We start from the raw sequence: 6,118 nt of genomic DNA on the forward strand, positions 1-6,118 counted from the left end.
CATCAAGTAACAGTATACAGACTGAGCAGAATATATATATATATATATATATATATATATATATATATATATATATATTTGTGTGTATATATATATAATATCAACAATGAAAAAAGAGGCCATGAATTTGAAAAAGAACAAGGAGTAGTATATGGGGCGTGGGGTTGGAGGGAGGAAAAGGAAAGAAGGAAGCCGGGAGCTACATCACTCAGCTGGAATGCCTAAACATACAGAGACCCCCGGGTTGGATCGCCTGCATCTCACAAAACCACGTATGGTGGTGCATGCCTATAAACCCAGCACCCAAGAGGTAGACACAGGAGATCAGAAATTCAAGGGCATGCTTCACTACATAGTGTGGGATAATTTCAAAAACAAAACAAAAAGCCACCTCAGTGGAGGCAAATCAGTCTGACCGCAGCAACCGCACAAGAAAGTGTTCAGGAAATGAAGGTTCAGTGGTAGAGCACTTGCCCAGCATGTGTGAATTCAACCCTTAAACTCCACCCCCAGAGACAAACAGTAGGTTAGGGGCTGGTTATCCTGCTAATCTTGTAATCAAAAGTTCCAAACCAGGGAACTTGGTTCAATCGATACCAACCCTGATTACATACACAATGCCTGAAATTCAGTTTCCAGGACTAGTATAAACCAGGTATGGACACACACACCTAGAGGAAGGAGGATCAGAAGTTCAAAGTAATTCTCAGCAGGTAAAAGTGTTTAGCATGCAAGCCCCACAACCTGAGTTCAAGCTTCAAATTCAGACTCCTCAGAGAAGAGAATCAACTCCTAAAAGTTGCCCTCTGCCATTTGTAGATTCACAATGGCATAAGCACACCCACATGTGTGCCACCCAGTGGTAATTTCAATTTTTTTTTACATATTTATGTATGAGTGCATACCAGAAGAGGGCATCAGATCCCATTACTGATGGTTGTGAGCCACCATGTGGTTGCGGAAAATTGAACTCAGGACCTCTGGAAGAGCATCCAGTGCTCTTAACCACTGAGCCATCTCTCTAACCCCCGTAATTTAGTTTTTAAGCAAGAGTTCCAGGCTAGCCTGGGCTCCCTCACAGGACTGTCTCAAACCAGAGAAGAGAAGTCAGTTTTTGAAATACTGAAAAACAAGATTGGGAAGTCTGTAGAAATTCAATGTCTATTAACAGGTTAATGGAAGAAAACAGTTTTGATACAGGGTATCACTCCTTAGCTCTGGCTAATCTCATCTCTCTGTAGACCAGACTTGGCCTTGAACTCAGAAAAAAATCCCACCTCTTCCTTTTTTTTTTTTTTTTTTTTTTTTGTCTTTTTCGAGACAGGGTTTCTCTGTGTAGCCCTGGCTGTCCTAGAACTCACTCTGTAGACCAGGCTGGCCTCAAACTAAGAAATTCACCTGCCTCTGCCTCTGGAGTGCTGGGATGAAAGGCGACACCATGCCCAGCTCCCACCTCTTCCTTTAGAAGTGCTGAGATGAAAGGCACGCAGCACCAAGACTAGCTATATTAGCTGAATTTAGATTCATACGGCAGGCACTGCTGATGAGCTCACAAGGTCAGTGGGGCTCTGAGGGCCACAAAGTGGGAAGTCCTTTATACAGAACGTAATCAGCCCCTGAAAGGGAAATCGAGTACCCAGAAACCTGGACCATTATTCATTCTACAACTACTGCCTCGAAGGTCAATGCAGGTTCCAGATTTTTCTACTGTATAATTAAATCTCCTATAAACGGGAGTCAATGTCTTAATAGATAAGCAGAATTTGAAACAATGGTAGTATCCTGAGACAGAGTCTCACTTATATAGCCCTGGATCTCAATGTAGTTCAGGCTGGCCTTAAACTCACAAAGCTCAGTCTTCTTAGAGCAAAGGAATGTACACCACAACCTGCTTGGTTCTATTAGGTCCTCAGCTGCTCAGAGGCCCCTCATCCACCCACCGGCGATGGTATCATCTTTCCCTTGAAGGCCAACCCAGCCAGCTGTCCATTCAGGCCACTCATCCCTGCCTCCCTCAGCAAATTGTTTCCACATTTAATCTCTCCCTCGGACTCCAGCCTCTCCCTTGTCACTGACTTCTCTGTCCCCCATGTGTTCCCACTTGCAGGCATTGGCCCACATCTATCCCCAAGCCTTTGAAATATCCCTCCCAGCATCAGAACACAGTGTGGTGGGACAAGACCTTGGAATGGAGGAGCTGGTCCTAAAATGGGTCTGTGTTTGGATGTCAGAGCAGAGTAACCTCTGTGGGCTTGACTGCCTTTTGGTGGTGCTGGAGTTTAAACCCAGAGCCTCCAAGACCCACTCTCCCATTCACCCGCCAAGCTGCCACCTCATCTGTCGAGGGGGCTGCTTCCGACTAGCTGTTCAGTGCAGTTTACAGTCATTTACAGAACCCTTGCGTGTGACTTTCAGTCAGTTCCCTCCTCCAACACATGGGTCCCAGGGATCCAACCCAAGTCAGGCTTGGCAGCAAACGTCTTGACCAGTTGAGCAACCTCACCATCCCTGTCTAATCTTCAAATGAGGGTAGCAACTAAAAAAATGACATAATGATTTTTTTTATATATATCCTGGGCACTGCTGAACCATCCATGGGTATAATTTAGTGCTCATGACATAGCTAGCTAGGCTGTGTATACAGAATACCTACATGGACATTACGCAGTGCCCAGTTCATTCAGGAAGCAGGATCGAGAGATTGAGGCCCTCTAAGGTTATATAGCAAGACCTTGCCTCAAGGCAAACAAGCACAGAGGGTAGATGAGGATGAGTGGTAAAAGTACTTACTACTAATCCTGAGGACCCACATGGGGGGAGGTGAGAACTGACCCCCGAAAGCCGTCCTCTGACTTCCTCGATACACACACCACTGCAAGCACAAGCATGTATACACACACACACACACACACACACACACACACACACATTTTCAAAAAATTGTAACAACCTACTTTCAACACAATACTCATAATTCTCAGCCTCAGAATTCATCACAGTTGCTAGAGTGCTTGTCTAGTATGCACAGGCCCTACCTGGGTCCATCTCCAGCACCCCAGAAAATCGGGCATAGTAGAAAACGTAATCCCAGCAGTTGATAGGCAAGAGGATCAGAATTTTGGATTATCTTCAGCTACACAAGGAGTTAGAGGCCATCCTGGGCTTCATGAAACCCTGTCCCAAGACTATAGAAGAAAAGCAAAACCAAACCCAAACCTGTTCTCTCTGTTCCGTTCACTTCAGTCCCTCAGTCCTCAGAGTCTCCCCAACTCTGAACCCCTTCCAGGCACTGTCCATTTCCTGAACATGTTTCCTGTCTGTACAGGTCTTATTTCCCTCAACTTTAAAAACCAAATTCACAGGCTTAAGCCCTGTCAGTTCCCCCATACAGGACACTTTGGAAAGCTGCCAATCTGTTGTGGCTCAGTCAGTCTTGCCCTCTGGTTGCTTCCCAGGTGATCCTAGGAAGAACACACTTCACCCACAGCCTAATCAGCACCTGGAAGTAAAATTGGGTACCAGGAAAATGCAGCGTATAGAGAGCTGCTCTGGAGATGGGAGGGCAGACTGGGGAAGAACCAAGATTTCCTGCACCTACTCCTTTCCTGGACTGTTGCACATCGCATGGTATAAGTGGCAATCTCCTCTGGCCCTCAGGGTCTCTGGCCTCTTCACATAGATTGGCTAACAGGCTTTGAGGGAACCTGGGCATAGCCTGTTAGCTGTTGCTGAGGGAAAGCTGCCCACATCCTTGTCAGTAGCCTTCATCATCTCTCCAGTTATGCTCAGTTAAGCCTTCTTGCTCCTCTGCAACTGTCACTCAGTAGGTTTCTGTCAGTGATCCCCTGCACCCAGAACGCACACACTACCTCACCCGATGTTCTGCCAATACCCAACTTCAAAGGAGCCACCCAGACCCCAAACTCCCTTCATAAAGCCTTCCCTGAGTCATCTATGCCCCCCACCCCCACCTCTAATTAAGCTCTGAAACCCTAAGCTCACACACACACACACACACACACACACCACCACCACCACCACCACCACCACCACCACCACCACCAAACATCACATATGCAGGTCATTGCAAAAGCAGTCAAAACTTCCTGCCAGAGGATTCCTGGACAGTAAGCCTTTCACACCTGGATGAGTACATCCTTGCATGCAATCCTGCTCCTACCTCCAACTGCTTCCTCTATCAGGTGAACCTTTAGCGGCCATGATTTGACCCAGAGGGTTGGGGGGGTGGGGAGAGGCAGTCCACAAGGCTCTCCAGCCTAGCCTCTCCTGCTTCTCTGGCCCCTCCCTGTTTCTGCCCTTCTCACCCTCTGCTTGGGTAGCAGCAGAGGCTTGAGGCTGCCTTCAGGCCTTGCTGTTCCTTCTACAGGAATGCTCTTTCTCCAGAAAAGCCATTCGTAAAATGTCGCTGTTTACAGCGGAGGAGATCCTAACACCCCAAAAAGGGGACTCAACCTTACCCCACACCCTGTTTCCTTTTTTGTTCTTCTCTTCTCTTCCTCCTCCTTACCTACTTTTTTTGTTTGTTTGTTTTTTTTGTTGTTGTTGTTTTTTTTCCTGTAGAGGCTTGATTTGTTGTTTTGGGGGGTTTTTTTTGTTTTTTTATTTTTTGTTTTTTGTTTTTTGTTTTTTTTTTGCGGGGGAGGGGTGGGGGAGGACCCAACAGCTGAGATTATATGTGTGTGCCACAGACCATGCCTGAATCCTGCATGCTTTTCCTCCACAGCTGGGTCGGCGCTGCTCTCTTCTCTTGCACCTCTCTCTGACCGTTCCCCTCCTTCCATTCTCTGTAGTCACACAGACATTCTTGAAGCACCCTTCTTGTTCACCAGGACCACTCTAGAGCTATCTCAAAGTTAAACACACAGTGGACACACAATAAATTAGAGTAAACCGATGGCATGACCACTCTATGGTATGGGAAGGAGTTTTGGGTTGTTTTGTTCTGGGTTGTTCTGTTTTGTTTTGTTTCTGGCTGGTTGATTGGTTGGTTTAGTTTTTCCAGACTTGGTTTCCAGACCGTGTAGCCCTGGCTATCCCTGCACTCGCTCTGTAGACCAGGCTGGCCTTGAACTCACAGAGATCTGCCTGTCTCTACCTCCTGGGGCACTGGGAATTAGGCATGTGCCACCAGCATCCAGCAGGAAGGGTTCATTGTAGATATGAGAGAGAGGAGCCAGGGCTATCTCTGAAAGAGGGGAGACTAGCAGGAGCTAAAGAACGGGGAAACACTGTGAGAACAGAAGGTGCAGGAGCTGAGGCATAGAGAAGCCAGGCTAGAAGGTGAAGGGCTAGGGGAGTGTCTTAGTTAGGGTTTTACTGCTGTGAACAGACACCATGACCAAGGCAACCCTTTTAAGGACAACATTTAATTGGGACTGACTTACAGGTTCAGAGGTTCAGTTCATTATCACCAAGGCAGGAGGGAACACAGCAACATCCAAGCAGACATGGTTCAGGAGGAGCTGAGGGTTCTACACTTCATCTGAAGGCTGCTAGCAGAATACTGGTTTCCAGGCAAACACCCATAATGGCACACCTACTCCAAAAAAGCCACACCTACTCCAACAATGCCACACCTTCTAATAGTGCCACTCCCTGGGCTGAGCATATGCAAACCATAACAGGGAGGGAAGGGTCAGGAGACTGGGGTGTAGGGTGTTTGGAATCACTACCATTTACTTACCTGTGAGTAGGGATTGAGAACCTGGAGGTTAGCATGGACCCTTTGATAAGCTGATAGACCCCATAAGTGTAAATCAACTGTAAAGCTACATGTCCCTTCTGCCAAAGGCGAGGAAAATGTCTCCTTTTAGCAGAAGGGAACGGGCTCCCAAGGCTCCCGAGTTCTTGAGGACTGCTGGCTTATGTAACTTCCAGAAATCCTCCTCTAGTCCAGATGGAGCTCATTTCTGGATATTTGGAGAGCCTTTCGGAGTTTCCTCTGACCTGACGAAGTACATGCCAGATAGTGAAAGTGTAAGGCTTTGACAAGATAAAAGAAATTATTAGTGCCGGGCCTGGTGGCGCAGGCCTTTAATCCCAGCACTTGGGAGGCAGAGGCAGGCGGATTTCTGAGTTCGAGGCCAGCCTGGTCTAC

This window comes from Mus pahari, chromosome 12 (genome assembly GCF_900095145.1).
Source record: "Mus pahari chromosome 12, PAHARI_EIJ_v1.1, whole genome shotgun sequence".
Classification (NCBI taxonomy): domain Eukaryota; kingdom Metazoa; phylum Chordata; class Mammalia; order Rodentia; family Muridae; genus Mus; species Mus pahari.